General features: G+C 41.6%; 2 long non-coding RNA genes across 2 annotated transcripts; both read left to right on the top strand.

Annotated features, from left to right (window-relative positions):
- The first annotated feature begins 1,417 nt into the window (after window positions 1-1,417).
- LOC120932507 lies at window positions 1,418-2,673 on the top strand. Its single transcript, XR_005748000.1, has 3 exons — window positions 1,418-1,509; window positions 2,184-2,355; window positions 2,445-2,673. It is a non-coding gene; the product is annotated as an uncharacterized LOC120932507 (long non-coding RNA).
- A 1,042-nt stretch (window positions 2,674-3,715) lies between these two features.
- Window positions 3,716-4,988, top strand: LOC120932508. The gene is made up of 3 exons (XR_005748001.1): window positions 3,716-3,807; window positions 4,499-4,670; window positions 4,760-4,988. It is a non-coding gene; the product is annotated as an uncharacterized LOC120932508 (long non-coding RNA).
- The last annotated feature ends 15,381 nt before the right edge of the window (window positions 4,989-20,369 follow it).

The raw sequence follows: 20,369 nt of genomic DNA, 5'->3' as shown, positions 1-20,369 counted from the left end.
CATGCCTGCCAGGCTGTTTTAAACAGCAACTGCAAGCAGAAAGTAAATTATTTCATTCACTCTCTTTTCCTCTATTTAAATCTTGTACTGAATGAGCATGAAGGCTGCCTTTGTTAAATTCTCCCTCTGAAAATGCTGGTCACCTGACTGTTATGCTGAGCCAATTGCTTTAACAATTTAAGACAATTGACTTGGAACAAGATTGGTAATTCGGACTTCATCCTGACTTTCTTTGTTTTGGGTTAATGTTTCAGAGAGCACGTAAGACAGCCAGGAAACTGGTACTCTGGTACAACTGGTCTGTAATAGAAGCTTTCATATTTCCCAATTTTTTTCCATATTTCCTATTATCTTAGTTTTATGTACTGCATACTCCACCTCAACCAGGTAGTTTTGGCCTTTACCATTGTTTCTTAATATGGTATAAGCACGACTTTCACACTTCACATTTATGTTCTGTAACCTCTTTCTAATTTTCAATGTGAATGGAAGAATCTGCATTAAATTCAGACAGATGATAGTGCTGGCATCCAGGGAGAACTGTCCATACTTTTCAGGCTCAGATTGAGGAGGATGAGGAATACCAACAGCTCTAGATATTAAGTAGTTGAAAATCAATATTGGGAGAAAAGTAGAAACACTTGACAGTTAGATTGTATTCCCTAAATTATGTGTCAGTGATGTTTCATTAATGTTATCTCAGTTGACATAAAACTGGTACAGCTCTGTATAGAAACCAATCAGCTTCCATTTTATTTGGTATCATAATGCATGTTCCCCTTCCGAAAGGATTGTCCATAAATTGCAACCCAAAAATACATATTTTTGGGTCAACTCGCCTTAACACCCTTCTTTGCCATAATAAATGACTCCATCTATTCATGTGGCCTATAGCTCGTTACCAGTTAAGTAATTCACTCATTAATGTAATGTCTGAATGTATATGCTATTACCATACCCCTTTGGGGTTATTTACTCTGTACTTTGTATCTTTTATGTTTTTGATGTCCTGGGTGCACACTGATGCTCCCCTCCTCATTCCTCCCCCACCTCTCCATGTGGGGCGGGTGCCGCCACTTTCACAGGCTTCCCGACACGGCGGGGAGACGTGTTATTATTCACGATTCTCCCCATTGCTATGCTCCCATTAGGGTGTGCCATTCCACCTGTGGCCACCCGGGGGAACATTACCGTGTCGGCGGCATTCCTTGATCACCTCCAGAATTGCCATGATGCCGCATGCATGCATGGCCTCGGCCCTGCGTGCGTTTTTGCGTCAGGACATCACGCGATTGCGATGGAGGTGACGGCAGTGGCCGAAGCATCAGCTTACAGGAACGCCGAGGGAGTAAAGAGTTAACCAGCACGGGGCTGTGGTTGATGAGGGGGAGGGAAAAGACGACACCTGGCACTAATTGGCTTAGACCCTATTTAATGTGCCTTATTTTCCTGGGTTTGGTAATGATCCCAGAAGAGCTCCCTCCACACACTGACAGGATGTGAGCCCATGTGAGTACTTGATCCAGCATACTATATATATATTCATATTATTTTTGCACACTATACTACACTTTGTAGTTATTTAGCAATATCATTAATGCCTTAAAATGCATACATCTACACTTATTTACAACTACCAGCACTGGGACATACTATCACACTGACCTTCACCATTCACACACACTTTCTTTTACTTCCTACATTTTTTACTTTCTGCTCATGTCACCTGATTCGCTAGATTTTTCTTGTTTTTTCAACTTTCACTACACATATTGCCGCTTTTTTTTTTTTTTTTTTTTTTTTTTCTTTGCACATCATTGCACACACTAGTATTTCCAAACCCATACACAGTGCATTAACATGCACTCTGTACCTATACACCCTACACACACACATACACATTACTTTTGCACCACACATTTTTCTGTCATTTTTTCAATCACTTCATCCACCAGCAGCATGTTCACTCTGCATTCACTTGTATATTATACCTACCATGTCAATGGTTCTGGTATATTTAATAATAATAACATGATATTCTGATATGAGTATCAACAATACCTTCATACTCTATCATATTCTTTTATACATATTTATGCCAAGATCTTGTTAGTACACAATGACCTTATACTCTTATTACAAATACATATTGAATCATTATGGGTGTCGTCTGTTTTTCCTAGCCCCCCTCCCCCCCTTCTCGCAGGTTCACACCCGAGACTCCCTGCAAGCCTGTGTTTTGGTTGACTCCCGCCTGGAGTGATGGGGGACGTCCTTCATGGGGATATTGGGATCCTTTGTCTGCACCACGGCCATCATCTCTGGTTACATGTCACCTTCTATATGCTTCGAGCGGTAAATATATCCTCACTATCTGTACTATGGGTGCCAGCATTTTACTTGAATGTTAGTATCCTAACATACTTTTTTTGACATCTTTCCAGAATACAAATCCCCCTGAAGAAGACCAAATTGTGGTCGAAACGCGTCGGGGTATTCTTATGGAAGCTACTTCATCAATGGCACTATATATTATTCCATTGTATCATTTAACATTTAATTGTTGTTGAGAAAGGTCTCCAACTGTCTGTAACCTGAATGTATTTTATATTACAACTATCTGCATTTTCATTACTCGTGATACAGAAACCTAGTAAAACATTTTTTTATATATTTCCATGTCTTTGAATTTAATATACCTTACACAATATGTCGCCTAAAAGCCCCCGGGGGGAATTTCTCCATTTTTGTCTCTACAACATTTTGGGGCGTGCGGCCCTTGGACTCTCAATATATGCGTTTTTCCTTGTCTCAAATTGTTTTTGGGTGGTTAAACACCCCTCCCCCAACCAACGCATGAGAACCTAATATAAATAATGTGATAGTCTACTTTTTGAATATCATAGTGGTCATTTTTCTTGTTTATGGCAATGTTTCCTGTTCTCGATCGATTTTTCGATCAAGACGGGTATTTTTTGGGATTTTTTGTTTTGGTATGAGTATATATATATATTACAGTTTTGGTATATAGGCCATCACTTTGTTGTGTACCTATAGGTATCATAATGCATGTTCCCCTTCCGAAAGGATTGTCCATAAATTGCAACCCAAAAATACATATTTTTGGGTCAACTCGCCTTAACACCCTCCTTTGCCATAATAAATGACTCCATCTATTCATGTGGCCTATAGCTCGTTACCAGTTAAGTAATTCACTCATTAATGTAATGTCTGAATGTATATGCTATTACCATACCCCTTTGGGGTTATTTACTCTGTACTTTGTATCTTTTATGTTTTTGATGTCCTGGGTGCACACTGATGCTCCCCTCCTCATTCCTCCCCCACCTCTCCATGTGGGGCGGGTGCCGCCACTTTCACAGGCTTCCCGACACGGCGGGGAGACGTGTTATTATTCACGATTCTCCCCATTGCTATGCTCCCATTAGGGTGTGCCATTCCACCTGTGGCCACCCGGGGGAACATTACCGTGTCGGCGGCATTCCTTGATCACCTCCAGAATTGCCATGATGCCGCATGCATGCATGGCCTCGGCCCTGCGTGCGTTTTTGCGTCAGGACATCACGCGATTGCGATGGAGGTGACGGCAGTGGCCGAAGCATCAGCTTACAGGAACGCCGAGGGAGTAAAGAGTTAACCAGCACGGGGCTGTGGTTGATGAGGGAGAGGGAAAAGACGACACCTGGCACTAATTGGCTTAGACCCTATTTAATGTGCCTTATTTTCCTGGGTTTGGTAATGATCCCAGAAGAGCTCCCTCCACACACTGACAGGATGTGAGCCCATGTGAGTACTTGATCCAGCATACTATATATATTCATATTATTTTTGCACACTATACTACACTTTGTAGTTATTTAGCAATATCATTACTGCCTTAAAATGCATACATCTACACTTATTTACAACTACCAGCACTGGGACATACTATCACACTGACCTTCACCATTCACACACACTTTCTTTTACTTCCTACATTTTTTACTTTCTGCTCATGTCACCTGATTCGCTAGATTTTTCTTGTTTTTTCAACTTTCACTACACATATTGCCGCTTTTTTTTTTTTTTTTTTTTTTATTTATTTATTTATTTATTTTTTCTTTGCACATCATTGCACACACTAGTATTTCCAAACCCATACACAGTGCATTAACATGCACTCTGTACCTATACACCCTACACACACACATACACATTACTTTTGCACCACACATTTTTCTGTCATTTTTTCAATCACTTCATCCACCAGCAGCATGTTCACTCTGCATTCACTTGTATATTATACCTACCATGTCAATGGTTCTGGTATATTTAATAATAATAACATGATATTCTGATATGAGTATCAACAATACCTTCATACTCTATCATATTCTTTTATACATATTTATGCCAAGATCTTGTTAGTACACAATGACCTTATACTCTTATTACAAATACATATTGAATCATTATGGGTGTCGTCTGTTTTTCCTAGCCCCCCTCCCCCCCTTCTCGCAGGTTCACACCCGAGACTCCCTGCAAGCCTGTGTTTTGGTTGACTCCCGCCTGGAGTGATGGGGGACGTCCTTCATGGGGATATTGGGATCCTTTGTCTGCACCACGGCCATCATCTCTGGTTACATGTCACCTTCTATATGCTTCGAGCGGTAAATATATCCTCACTATCTGTACTATGGGTGCCAGCATTTTACTTGAATGTTAGTATCCTAACATACTTTTTTTGACATCTTTCCAGAATACAAATCCCCCTGAAGAAGACCAAATTGTGGTCGAAACGCGTCGGGGTGTTCTTATGGAAGCTACTTCATCAATGGCACTATATATTATTCCATTGTATCATTTAACATTTAATTGTTGTTGAGAAAGGTCTCCAACTGTCTGTAACCTGAATGTATTTTATATTACAACTATCTGCATTTTCATTACTCGTGATACAGAAACCTAGTAAAACATTTTTTTATATATTTCCATGTCTTTGAATTTAATATACCTTACACAATATGTCGCCTAAAAGCCCCCGGGGGGAATTTCTCCATTTTTGTCTCCATTTTATTTGTAGGCAAAGCTTAACCACTTCCTGCCGGCCGTACGACTATATACGGCCGCAGTGTGGATGCCAATTGCCGGGAGGCCGTCTATATACGGCCTCTGGCCTCCAGCCACTGGGGGGCGCGCGCATGCCCGCCGCATCACTGAGATGCCGATGCGCGTGCCCGGCGATGTCCGCCAGGCACTTGCGATCGGCGGTTACACAGACAAGGATGTGGATCTGTGTGTGTAAACAAACAGATCCACGTCCTGTCAGGGAGAGAGGAGACTGATCTGTGTCCCTTGTACATAGGGACACAGATCAGTCACCTCCCCCAGTCAGTCCCCTTTCCCCACAGTTAGAAACACTATGCAGGGTACACATGTAACCCATTTCTCACCCCCTAGTGTTAACCCATTCCATGCCAGTCACATTTATACAGTAATTAGTGCATATTTATAGCACTGATCGCAGTATAAATGTGAATGGTGCAAAAAATGTGTCAAAAGTGTCCGATGTGTCCGCCATAATGTTGCAGTCCCAATAAAAATCGCTGATTGCCGCCATTACTAGTAAAAAAATAATAATAAAAAATAATAATAATTCTGTCCCCTATTTTGTAGGCGCTATAACTTTTGCGCAAACCAGTCACTTATTGCGATTTTTTTTTTTTTTTTTTTACCAAAAATATGTAGAAGAATACGTATCGGCCTAGACTGAGAATTTTTTTTTTTTTAATTGGGCTATTTATTATAGCAACAAGTAAAAAATATTGATTTTTTTTTCAAAATTGTCGCTCTTTTTTTGTTTATAGCGCAAAAAATAAAAACCGCAGAGGCTATCAAATACCACCAAAAGAAAGCTCTACTTGTGGGGAAAAAAGGACGCCGATTTTGCTTGGGAGCCATGTCGCACGACTGCGCAATTGTCAGTTAAAGCGACGCAGTGCCAGAAGCTGAAATTTCACCTGGGCAGGAGGGGGGTATATGTGCCCAGTAAGCAAGTGGTTAATTGAACATGCTGCAGTTAGAAGCTGATTAGCCACCATGTACAGCTGCACCCGATTTTGCACTCTCTAGTTGTAGTAAATGAACTCAATTGTCTTGAATAAAATATATCCTATTGGTCATGAAGTTACACAAAATAAAAAATAAAAACTTGAGTCCGAGCCGTCGTATCTATGCGCCTGATTCTTGGAATCAGTTACACATAGATTTGTATTAGATCCGACCGGCGTAAGTCTCTTACGCCGTCGTATCTTAACTGCATATTTACGCTGGCCACTAGGGGCGTGTACGCTGATTTACGCCTAGAAATATGTAAATCAGCTAGATACGCCAATTCACAAACGTACGCCCGGCTGACGCAGTACAGATACGCCGTTTACGTTAGGCTTTTCCCGGTGTAAAGTTACCCCTGCTATATGAGGCGTACATGAGGCGTACCAATGTTAAGTATGGACGTTGTTACCGCGTCAAATTTTGAAAATGTCGTTTGCGTAACTCGTTCTCGAATAGGGCTGGGCGTCATTTACGATCACGTCGAACGCATTGGCTTCTTGCGGGTTAATTTGGAGCATGCGCACTGAGATACTTTCACGGACGGCAAATTTGCCATTCGTAAAAAGCATCATTTACGTGGGGTCACATTAAATTTACATAACACACGCCCACATCTACCACATTTGAATTAGGTGGGCTTACGCCGGCCTATTTACGATACGCCGCCGCAACTTTGGTTTGAGAATACGGCACTTGCCTGTCAAAGTTGCGGAGGCATAACGTAAATAGGATACATTACGCCCGCACAAAGATACGCACTTCTACGTGAATCCGGGCCTTGATGTTTAACAGCCTACGCTGAAATCTAAACTCCAGGCAGAAATAATAGACTATGATTTAATAGACTAATTATTTAGTCTTTTAGTCTTTAACCACTTCAATACCAGGAACTTATGCACCTTCCTGCCCAGACCAATTTTCAGCTTTCAGTGCTCTCACACTTTGAATGAAAATTACTCAGTCATGCTACACTGTATCCAAACAACATTTTTATCATTTTCTTCTCACAAATAGAGCATTATTTTAGTGGTATTTAATCACCACTGGATTTTTTATTTAATGCGATATGAGCGATGAAACAACAACATTTAAAAAAAAAAAAACATTTTTTTTTTGTTTCTGTTGTAAAATTTTGCAAATAAGTCATTTGTATTCATAAATTTGTGCCAAAGTGTATACTGCTACATATCTTTGGTAAAACTAACCCAAATTAGTGTATATTATTTGGTCTTTGTGAAAGTTATAGAGTCTACAATCTATGGTGCTAATCACTGAAAATTGATCACATCTTATCACGCCTGATGTACTAAAGGCCTATCTTATTTCTTGAGACACTAACAAGCCAGTGAAGTACAAATGACCCCTTTTTGGAAAGTAGACAGTCCAAGGTATTTACTAAGAGGCATGGTGAGTTTTTTGAAGTGTTAATTTTTTCCCACAATTGTTGGAAACATTTTTTTTATTTTTTTTACACAAACTGGTCATATTAACAGGTTATTTCTTTCACACAGCATATGCATAGTTGCAACTACGCCCCAAAATACATTCTGCTTCCCCTCCACATGTGTGAGACTTTTACACAGCCTGGCCACATACAGAGGCCCAAAATTGAAGTAGCACCTTCAGGTGTTCTACAAGCATAAATTGCATGTATCCTTTCTCAACCACCTATTACACTTTTGAAGGCCTTGGAGCACCAGGACAATGGAATTGTCCACAAAATTACCTCATTTTGGAAACCTAACACCCCAACGTATAATCTATGAGGCATAATGAGGCTTTTGAATGGTTCATTTTTTTTCCAGAAGGTTTTGGAAAATGTGGAAAAAAATGAAAATGCTTTTTGTTTACACAAAGTTGTCCATTTATAAGATATTTCTAACACATAGAGAATACATAGCAAAAATGACACCCCAAAATGCATTCCGCTACTCCTCCTGAGTATGGTGATACCACATGTGTGAGACTTTTACACAGCCTGGCCACACACAGAGGCCCAACATTTAAGTAGCACTTTCAGGCGTTCTACAAGCATAAATTGCACATATCCTTTCCCAATCACCTATTACAATTTTGAAGGCCCTGGAGCATCAGGACAATGGAATTGTCCACAAAATTACACCATTTTGGAAAGCACAGACTCCAACGTATAATCTATGAGGCATAATGAGTCTTTTGAACAGTTAATTTTTTTCCAGAAGGTTTTGGAAAATGTGGAAAAATATGAAAATGCATTTTTTTACACAAAATTGTCACTTTATAAGATATTTCTAACACATAGCATGTACATAGCAAAAATTACACCCCAAAATACATTCTGCTACTTCTTCTGAGTATGGCAATACCACATGTTTGAGACATTTACACAGCCTGGCCAAATACAGAGGCCCAACATCTGACTACCGATCACATTTTTAATCTCCCTGGCGGTATGATTCTGTCTGGAATTACGTACCAAAAGCGGTACAATTATTTTGCAAGGAAATTTGGCGTTTTATACTGTAGGTCTGTAATTTTTAGGAATAACTCACTTAAATCTGACCAAACAAGAGACTAGTAGGCATCCCTAGTATGATTTTTTTTAAAAACAAAATTATAAATTATAATATAATAAATAATTATAAATAATTATAACAAATAATAATTCTAATAAAATTTATTTAATAATGTAATCAACTCAAAATCACTGAAATTTGCTCAGTTGCAGAATTGTCGCTGTCATTACTTTTATTTTTTTATGACGTATTTCCCCACAAATCGCTATCGCACAATTCTGCAAGTGATTATAGTTTATTATCGCTGTTTTCTAGCTGCTCTAAAACCATTTTTTACATAAAGGGACACTTTTGGACGATCTACAGTTTTCAGGCAGAAAGAACAGTTTTTATTATATAAAAGAACATGTAGGGCACTGGGCAGACCAATGGGGACAAGGGGGGTGTGTATTTTTTTACATACAGTACTGTAATCTATAAGATTACAGTATACTGTATGTATTGTGTTTGTTTACTTTTTTTAATTTGGCGCCGTTCTCCGCCCCTGTGCGTCGTAACGTCGCAGGGAACGGAGATCGGCGGCACACGGGGACACTGTGAATCGAGCGAGGACCCGCTCGCTCACACAGCGGGAAGGCATCGCAGGATCCAGGGACAAGGTGAGTAACTTGTCTGTGGATGCTGCAAAGGTAAGCCGCGCCGCTGCACACTCTGCACAGCTACCCCGAGCGTGACTCGGGGATACCGATCGCAGCATGAAAAAAACACCCCGAGTCATGCTTGGGGATACCGCCAGGCAGGTTAAAGGCCCTTCATATTTCTAACACATAGCAGGTACATACAAAATAACAAAAGATTACCTGTGGTTTTAGAAGTGCAGTGGCCCACATAGGAGAGCATCCGTCCAGGCAGCAGGCAGGGATGAGGTCAGCGACAGCCAAAGCAATCATCCAGGCAGCAAGCAGGAATACTGTCCATAGTTCGTACAGGCAAAGATACTGTCAGCACAGCCAAAGCACAGGTCCAGGTAGCAGGCAGAGGTGTCCCGGCAGAAATACTGTCCAAAGTCAATAGAGGCAGCAGGCAGATATATGGTCAACACAGCCAAAGTATTGATCCAAGCAGCAGAAAGAAACATGGTCCATAATGTCATGGGTCAATTGCAGGCAGCAATATGGTCAGCACAGCCAATGTATTGGTCCAGGCAACAGGAAGGACCATCAAGCTTAGGCCCAGGGGGACAGGGGTAGAGGCTTCTCCCACCCAAATCGCTTTGAAGCCTCCAGACAACCAGATCCTGTTCTGGGAGCACAGAAAATGAAAAACTGGTTTTCTCTACTCAGAATGCTATTTTGAAGCCCCTCACATATGTGAGACCCATGTGTACTAAAGTAGATGGCCAAAAGATCATTCCAAGTGGCAGCCAAACACATGGCCGATTAACAGGCCAAGGTCGGTGCACGTGGAAGTCAGAAACATGGTTTAAATCCACAGGCAGAGGCATCGTCTGTAAACAGGCTGAGTATAGTGCACGTGGAAGTCAGAAACGTGGTTTAAATTGGAAAGCAAAGACATTGTCGGTAAACAGGCCAGGGTCAGTTAATTAACATTCAAGGTAGTAACATAGTAGCAGGCAAATGGGGAAATAGCAGTCTGTTAATAATAAGGGGAACTAATATTGAATGGATGTATGATAATTTTTGAAGCAACCTCCAATGCACAGGGCAGGTTGGGAGGGACAATTGGGACAATAATAGTTGGTATCTCTTCTTACTCCTCTTTTGCTGCATACACAGCATTTTTTTTTTTACGTCTTCTTCCAGATTCTGTGGGGGGGATGCTATAGGAAAAGTGTTGCTCATGAAGTCGACTCACACTATCAGAGCGAATGCTTTCTGGGGCAGGATCTTGTTGGGAAATGAGGCCAGTGATGATATCTTCGATATACTTGAGGTAGGTGATTTTTTGGTTTTGAGTTTCTTTTTGGTAGCAGACAAACAAGTTAAAAAGGGCCATGTGAAACAGGTGAAACGCAACTTTCTTGTACCAATAACTTTTTAATACATTTTTGGTTGATAAGTAGGACTGTAGCATCTGATCTTTTAAATCAACCCCCCATGTACAAATTGTAGTCGTGGACAGATTCGGGCTTTACAATGGGGCAGCGTCTTCTTTGGAGCTCCACCACGGTGTCATTGTGGATGGTAGAGTGGATGTGGACATCTTTCTTGTCCCTCCACTTCATGGCCAACACCTCCTCGTTCCTCATGAATGCCGATTCTCCGTTTTGCAATTTTTTGTCAACAAGTTTTGTGGGAATCCCTTCCGTTTTTAAAAAAAGGTACTGCAGGCCGGGGTTTTTTACTATAAAGGTGATGAAAAAGGGGCAGGCTGGTATAATAGTTGTCGACATATAAATGGTATCCTTTTTCAAACAGGGGGTATGCCAGCTTCCAAACAATTTTCCCACTGGTTCCAATATATGTGGGGCAATCACAGAGCTGGAGCTGGGAGTCTTTGCCTTTGTAGATGTGGAATGTGAAGACGTATCCAGTGGCTCGATCGCATAATTTATTTATTTTCAACCCATACCTGGCTCTCTTGCTTGGTATATACTGCTTGAAGTGCAGTCGGCCAGTGAAATGTATGAGGGACTCGTCCACACAAGTTTTTTGGTCGGGATGAACACTTTTCTAAATCGCTGGAAAAGGGAATTGATTACTCGGGGTGTATCTTGTACAATTTGTCGTGGTTGGGATGATCTGGGGGAGGGCACTGTGAATTGTCATTGAAGTGGAGAAAACTCATAATCATGTCGTATCTTCGTATCTTGTCCTGGAATATACTGTATGGGCATGTGTTGGATCGGGTGTTTGGACCAATGTGCATGGACTTGGTTCTTTTTTGTAAGCCCCATATTGAACGTAAGACCCAAAAACAATTTAAATTCATCCAGTGTTAGACGTCGCCACTGGAACATGCAGGAATAGGAAGAATTGGGGTTGGCAGCAATGAATTGGGATGCATACAGATTCATTTGATCCATCATATTCTGAAGCAAATCTTGTGGGAAGAATTTACAAAAAAAATTGAATTGAGAAAAATTCCTAGTGTCTGGCTGCACACCTGGCTGTGTGGTGAAAGGGGGATGATAGCGGATCCTGAGTTGGCAGGCAACCATAAAGGGTTTGCCAGGGCATTGGGAAGGTAGGACTGGGGCTGGATTCTTTGGGGCTCCTCTTCCTGGGGTATGGCGCTGCTGGTGGTGGGCAGATCTGATCTTGGTCCTGATTTTGGTCCTGATCGCATTCTTTTGGGAATGAGGGTTTCCTCCGTGGACTTGGGTTCTGATCCTCTATCCTCCACTGGCTCGTATTCCAAACCAGAATTGGATGATGGGAGCTCCCCACTGCTCTCATCATCCGACATGGTAAGAATGGAAAATGCCTTCTCAGGTGTGTAAACAGTTTGGGACATTATGGCAGTACTTATTGGGCGGGCCTGTGTAATGGACATGCTGGTGGTAGTGGTGGTGGGCCTGTGTGGTGGTACCGATGGAGGTTATAGTGGTGTGCCTGTGTGGTGGTACTGATGGCGGTATGGGTGGTTGTGGTATTAATGGCAGTACACGTGGTGGTGGTGGTGGTGGTACTGATGGCAGTAGAGGTGGTGGTATGGGTGGTGATGGTACCGATGGCGGTATGGGTGGTGGTGGTGGCGGTACCGACAGTGGTACGGGTGGTGGTATAGATGGCGGCACTAGGGGCAATACTGATAGTGGGGCCTGTGTGGCAGTATAGATGCTGGGCCTGATGGCAGTACTAATGGTGGTACTGGTGGTGGTACCGATGGTGGTACTGGTAGCCTGTGTGGTGGTACCAATGGCGGTATCGATGGCGGTGGGCCTGTGACAGATGGGCTGATTGACAGATGGGCTGATTGACAGATGGGCTGATTGACTGATGGATGGGCTGATTGATGAATGGGCTGATTGACGAATGGGCTGATTGACGAATGGGCTGATTGACAGATGGGCTGATTGACAGATGGGCTGATTGACAGATGGGCTGATTGACAGATGGGCTGATTGGCTGGGCTGTTTTACAGGTCCTCTTTATTGGGGGGGACGTGTTGTGCACAGTAATACTATAATAATAGTGATTGACAGACACTGATCTCACTTACTGATCCCTGCTCTCTCCTTACATGATCGGTGTGTGAGGAGAGAGCAGGGATCAGATAGTAACTGCTGGGTTTGTTTACATTTGTGATCGGCTGTGATTGGACACAGCCGGTCACATGGGTAAACAGCCAATTTCATTGGCTGTTTACCCTGATCGGGGAAGCGCTGTGTCCAAGGGACACACGCCTTCCTCGATCCCCACTCTGCGCGCCTCCGGCGGCGTGCACAGAGCTTGCCGCCGAGAATGTTATGTCCTGTGATTGGCTGTGATTTTTGACACAGCCGATCAAGTGGTAAACAGCCAATGAAATTGGTTGTGTACTGTGATCGGGGAAGCGCTGTGTCCAAGGGACACACGCCGTCCCCGATCGCTGTGCTGCGTGCTCCAGTGGGCGTTTAATAGGGATTATCCTGCAGGACGTCAATAGACGTCCAGTCAGGATAACGCAATAACTTCCCGGATGTCAATTTGCTATTGACTGGGCAGGAAGTAGTTAACCACTTGCCGACTGCCTAACGCACATATACATCGGCAGATTGGCTCCTGTGAGCAAAGCAACATACCTGTGACCGTGCCCACAGGACACGCGAACTCGATCTCTGCCGGGGTCCCACGATCGTGTCACGGAGTGGCAATAGGGGAGATGCCTTTGTAAACAAGGCATTTCACTGTTCGGCCTAGTGACAGGACACTGATCTACTGCTCCCTGTGATCGGTAGCAGTGATCAATGTCATGTCACTGGTATCCCAGCCGCCACATAGTAAGAATCACTCCCTAGGACACACTTAACCCCTTCCTTGCCCCCTAGTGGTAACCCCTTCCCTGTCGGTGTAATTTACACAGTAATCAGTGCATTTTTATAGAAGTGATCGCTGTATAAATGACAATGGTCCCAAAATAGTGTCAAAAGTGTCCGATGTGTCCGCCATAATGTCACAGTCATGATAAAATCACAAATCGCCACCATTACTAATAAAAAATAATAATAATAATAAAAATGCCATAAAACAATCCCCTATTTTGTAGATGCTATAACTTTTGCGCAAACCAATCAATATACGCTTATTGCGATTTTTTTACCAAAAATATGTAGAAGAATACATATCGGCCTAAACTGAGAAAGAAATTAGTTTTTTTATATATTTTATGGGGATATTTATTATAGCAAAAAGTAAAACATATTGCTTTTTTTTTCTAAATTGACGCACATTTTTGTTTATAGAGCAAAACATCAAAAAACGGCAGAGGTGATCAAATATCACCAAAAGAAAGCTCTATTTGTGGGGAAAAAAGGAAGTAAATTTGTTTGGGTACCACATCACACGCCCGCGCAATTGTCAGTTGAAGCAACACAGTGCATTTTTAAAAAAACTAGTGTTAGTACTGAATGTGTTTATGTATTATCTTTTTGTGAGCCCCTGTTGAGCAGCACTGAGATTGTGAAAAAAGCTGTGTTTGTAAATCCAGCATGTTGCATTGTGCATTATCATCATCATGGTGATGGAATGGGTGAGTCAAATTAACAGGAGTGTGAAAACATGATGTACCTACATTTTACAGCCATTAAGTTAATGGCAAAGCTGCATGGCTTAACTAAAGTGGTGAAAAGAAAGGTAAACAAATGTATTAGCAGGGTTGTCTCGATCTAAAGGATGGCTGAGCAAAATTTTAAATGTTATGCCAAGCAAGATAGTTAACACATATGTATTTCCACTTAGTATTTACATATTTTGTTAAAACGCATACAATTAAAGCTGAATTCTATGCAAACAGATAATTGCACAGATGAAATACATATATGTGAACTATTTTACCTACTAAAAGATTTGAATTTCTGTATCTCCAGTTCTGAAATTTACACTGCATGGACACTCACAGCCCAATATGGTCTGGCAGAAGACCTGATTATTCTCCTGCAGTTAACATACACTTACGGGTCCTGGCCCTCCCACAATCTCCGACTGGATAGTGAAAGAGAAGAAGACTGGTGGGTTCATCTTTATCACGCTGTTCTCTCCTCCTATCAACATGTCTTGTGCACTGTAGACTACCGGTTTGGCTCCTTGTGCTGCTTATCCCTCTCCTGGTTTGAACTCTGCTGTACAGGAAACTGATACCAAGTCAACTTTAGGTACATACACTGCACATACCATTTAATGACGTCTTAAAACCTGCATTGATTTATTTATTCATTTCTTTTTCTTGGAGGTTTATTTTTCAAAGAGTTGTCCACTTTGGGAAAAAGGAAAAATACTTTTCTGGTAAGGTGAACTGTCCAATTGTTAAAGTGATATTGAAGGTAGATTTAAAAAAACAAACAAAAAAAAAAAACATGTCATACTCACCTGCTCTGTGCAGTGGTATTGCACAGAGCAGTCCCAATACTCCTCTTCTCCCCCGCCAACGCTCCTTGCCCCTCCCTCCTGCTGAGTGCCCCCACAGCAGACAACTTGCTATGCGGGCACCACTGTGTGTCCGTGCACACACAGAGCGTTACTTGGGTACTCCCCGGTCTCTCCTTATTGGCTCACTGGCTGTTATTGACATTAGTGGGAGCCAATGGGCGCTGCTCTCGTGCACATCGCTGGATTGAGATGGGGGCTCAGGTAAGTATTAGGGAATGAGCTGCTATACAGATAACGTTTTTTACCTTCATGCATAGAATGCATGAAGGTAAAAAACCTTGAGCCTTTACATTAAGTGATTGGGGTCTACCCCTAGTTCATAAACTTTGAATAACAAATACCCGCCAATAAATACAGTACTTGATGGATACACTTGAAAATCAATAATTGGACATTACTCCCTTAGCTAGAGGTAGATTCTAGCATTTTACTTAAAGGCCTTTTAAATGTGAAATTAACAAATTAATTTATTTGAGATTAATGTTTGAATACAAACTGTAAAAACTGTCAGATAATTAAAAAAGCATGTTGGGCTATTAATGGGATCAGAATTTATTTGCTATTAAAATGAAAGGCTAACCTGTTCTAACCTCCAAATGGCTTATTACTTTATTATGGAAGGCATGTTCATAAGCCTCCCACAGGAAGTAATTCTTTTAAAGTAGAGAAGCCATTAGCAAACATTAATAGCAATTTAAGCTATTGACCATTAGCAGTCATTAATAGAGTCCATCATTTAATGACTAAATGCTACTTTTATTTACAAGAAAATACATGTTTTTAAAAAGGCTAAAATAAAGGTTGCAATGCTCCAGCTGCATTTGTATCTGTGATGAAAGAAAAGTATGATGAAAAGGCACAAGTAATTGCTTTAGCTCTGTTCCACACTGGTCTTCCCAGCTGGATGGTGGCTGGGGTTTGGACTTTAAATTTATAGGAAAGGGAAATGTAATGAACAGCAACATCCCCAAAAAATAGTGACAAACATCAACATTGGACTCTGGAGATCGATTAAACTTTATTTAACGTTTTAGCTGTCACTTACTAGTAACAGAAAAACACGTAAGTAAACCCCTGATTAAAATAAATGAATAATCATGTATTGTAGTTACGTGTTGCTAATTTGGAGTTATTCGCAAACTGAGCAGAGTTTGGTTTGATGGAAGTTTGCTAAACAATTTGAAAAGTTTTCAAATCCCTATGTTACCCTAGCTCCAATATACAGTATAAATATGATTTATTTAGGGTTTTCTGTACCACAACTTTTCATATAAATGTTTATAAATTTGTACAAAATGATTTCTTATACATGAGCTCCATTATTGAACTGCTATATTTTATGCTCTAGTGTTTTTTATTTCTCTTTTATAAACATGTTCTCTTTTGCCAATGCAAACAAAAAATGAATACATATAAAAGAGTCCTCCTTTTTTAAGCAATTTGAAAAGAAATATGGGAAAAACACCAATCCTTTAAATTAAATACTTGGGAGATAAGCTGTATATGGAATTAACGAACAGTATGATTTCCATGGACAGCATCAGCAACACTGGGGTAGATTCAGGTACCTTTTGTAATTTGAATTCCGCGCCCGCGTAGCGTTACGCCGATTCACAAAGGCAGTTACGCTGAAAAAATAGGCTTCCTCCACCGACGTAACTTGATTGCGGCGGCGTAGAATTGTGTGCAATATAACTTTGGCCGCTAGGGGCGCTTCCGCTGTTGTCGGCGTAGAATATGCCAATTTCCTAGATACGCCGATTCACAAACGTACGTGCGCCCGGCGTTCAATTTTTACATTGTTTGCGTTAAGGCTTTTTCGGTGTAAGGCTGCTCCTGCTATTACGAGGCGCAGCCAATGTTAAGTATGGACGTCGTTCCCGCTTCAAAATTAAAATTATTTACGTTGTTTGCGTAAGTCGTTCGCAAATAGGGCTGGACGTAATTTACGTTCACGTCGAAACCAATACGTCGTTACGCCGTACTTGAAAGCAATGCACACTGGGATATGTACACAGACGGCGCATGCGCCGTTCGTAAATCACGTCAATCACCACATATTACCGTAAAACACGCCCCCCTTCCCCATTTGAATTACGCGCGCTTACGCCGACCCCATTTACGCTACGCCGCCGCGACTTACGGAGCAAGTGTTTTGTGAATACTGCACTTGCTCCTGTAAGTTGTGGAGGCGTAGTGTAAATACACTACGCTGCGCCGCCGTAAATTATAGCGTAGCTACCTGAATCTAGCCCACTGTTTACTGGCATCACATAATTTTGATGTGTAAATACGTTTTTACTTTTTACTGTACTTCTAATTTGGCTTATATATGGCAGCAAAACTCCAAAAACACACAACTAGAAAAAAAGGCTTTTGTGAGCAGCTTTGGCTGTAACACCTGTTTTTTTATGCAGCTGTAATAGGCCTCAATCGAATGCTGAATGTAGCACCAAAAACAGAACTAAAGCATACAGGTAACCCATTAAAAAAGCTCTCAGTATTGTACAAGCACAAAACAGGGGCACAGATATGCTTCAAAACCACATCCTCATCTATTCCCCAGAAATTTTTTAGGTATGTATTTGGTAGAAATTTATGTCAGGACAATACACAAGCGTTTGAATGGGTTTGGCAGTAAATGAACAGCCTGGTAAGGCCACAATGTAAGAGAGAGAGATTATACAGATTTTATTTTGAAATAAACATTAAAGTGCACTATTTCATAGACAATAGCCACAAATATTGAACAATGCCTGGACACTATGTAAACAGGCTGGTAAGACCTCACTTTAACCACTTAAGACCCGGACCATTATGCAGCTAAAGGACCTGGCCCCTTTTTGTGATTCAGCACTGCGTCGCTTTAACTGACGATTGCGCGGTCATGCGACGTGGCTCCCAAACAAAATTGGCGTTCTTTTTTTCCCACAAATAGAGCTTTTTTTGGTGGTATTTGATCACCTCTGTGGTTTTTATTTTTTTGCGCTATAAACAAAAATAGGGGCACAGATATGCAATATTTTTTACTTTTTGCTATAATAAATATCCCCAAAAAAGATATAAAACAACTTTTTTTCCCCTCAGTTTAGGCCGATACATATTCTTCTACCTATTTTTGGAGAAAAAAAATCTCAATAAGCGTTTAACGATTGGTTTGCGCAAAATATATAGCGTTTACAAAATAGGGGATAGTTTTATGGCATTTTTATTAATAATTATTTTTTTATTACTAATGGCGGCGATCAGCAATTTTTTTCATGACTGCGACATTATGGCGGACACATCGGACAATTTTGACACATTTTTGGGACCATTGTCATTTTCACAGCAAAAAGTGCGATAAAAATGCATTGATTACTGTGAAAATGACAATTTCAGTTTAGGAGTTAACCACTAGGGGGCGCTGTATGGCGTATGTGTGACCTCATATGTGTTTCTAACTGTAGGGGGGCGGGGCTGGACTTGTGACATCATTGATTGTCTTTCCCTATATCAGGGAACAGACGATCAGTGCCACTGCCACTGTGAAGAACGGGGAAGGTGTGTTTACACACACCTCTCCCTGTTCTTCAGCTCCTGTGACCGATCACGTGACACCGGCGGCAATCGGGTCTGCTGGTCCCGTGGCCATGGTCACGGAGCTTCGGACCGGGTCGCGGGCGTGCGCCCGCAGCGCGCGCGCGACCCACGGCTGGGCACTTAAAGGGGACGTACCCTTATGTGATTGTGCCCAGCCGTGCCATTCTGCCGACGTATATCGGTGTTTTAGGCGGTTCTTAAGTGGTTAAGAGAGGCAGGTTTTATCTTGAAATAAGCACTCTAAAACTACAAATGAAAGACACATTCTCCAAACGCTCTCCCATTGCTGTATCCCCAATTATTCCCATTTAGGTATGTGTTTTGTAGAAATTAACATCACGACTGTATACCAGCAGAGTGTATTATCTGAGAAACAATAGCAACAAACAATTTTCAGTGGCTGGAGAAACATGATTAGACTTCATTAACCACTACCCGACTTTATTACGGCCGCGGGGTGGTTCTGAATCTCTAACAGGCCGTAAAAACACGGCCTGCGCGCGCATCCAGCGACGCGGGCGCGCGCGCGTCCGACGGCGGCACGCGCGTGCTCGCCGCATCGCTGAGATGCCGATGCGAGTGCCTGGCGGCCGTGATGTCCGCCAGGGACTCGGGATCGGCGGCTACAGGGACAAGACGTGGAGCTCTGTGTGTAAACACAGAGATCCATGTCCTGTCAGGGGAGAGAGGAGACCGATCTGTGTCCCTTGTACATAGGGACATAGATCGGTCACCTCCCCCAGTCACCCCCCCCTCCACCTACAGTTAGAACACAATTTAGGGTACACATTTAACCCCTTCCTCACCCCCTAGTGTTAAACCCTTCAATGCCAGTCACATTTATACAGTAATTAGTGCATATTTATAGCACTGATCGCTGTATAAATGTGAATGGCGCCAAAAATGTGTCAAAAGTGTCCGATGTGTCCGCCATAATGTCGCAGTCATGAAAAAAATGCTGATCGCCGCCATTAGTAGTAAAAAAAAATAATAAAAAATAATAATAATTCTGTCCCCTATTTTGTAAGCGCAATAACTTTTGCGCAAACCAGACGCTTCTTGCGATTTTTTTTATTTTTTTTTCCAAAAATATGTAGAAGAATACGTATCGCCTAGACTGAAAAAAATATGTTTTTTTTTAAAAAATGGGCTATTTATTATAGCAACAAGTAAAAAATATTGTTTTTTTTTCAAAATTGTCGCTCTATTTTTGTTTATAGCGCAAAAAATAAAAACCGCAGAGGCGATCAAATACCACCAAAAGAAAGCTCTATTTGTGGGGAAAAAAGGACGTCAATTTTGTTTGGGAGCCACGTCGCACGACCGCGCAATTGTCAGTTAAATTGACGCAGTGCCACAAGCTGAAATTTCACCTGGTCAGGAAGGGGTATATGTGCCCAGTAAGGAAGTGGTTAAAAGAGGAAGGGGCAAAGCATTTTACCTTTTATTCAGGATGTAAGCAGCTGGCAAAGTAAGAGGTAGAAATGAGGCAGGTTGCAATTTAAGAGGGAGAGATGAGGCAGATTTTATCATGAAATAAAAATGAGATTTTGTATTATTTCAGAAACAAAAGCCACAAATATTGTAT

Source organism: Rana temporaria, chromosome 3 (genome assembly GCF_905171775.1).
Source record: "Rana temporaria chromosome 3, aRanTem1.1, whole genome shotgun sequence".
NCBI lineage: Eukaryota > Metazoa > Chordata > Amphibia > Anura > Ranidae > Rana > Rana temporaria.
The sequence above is the reverse complement of the archived record's forward strand: the minus strand, read 5'-3'. Positions and strand labels throughout refer to the sequence as shown.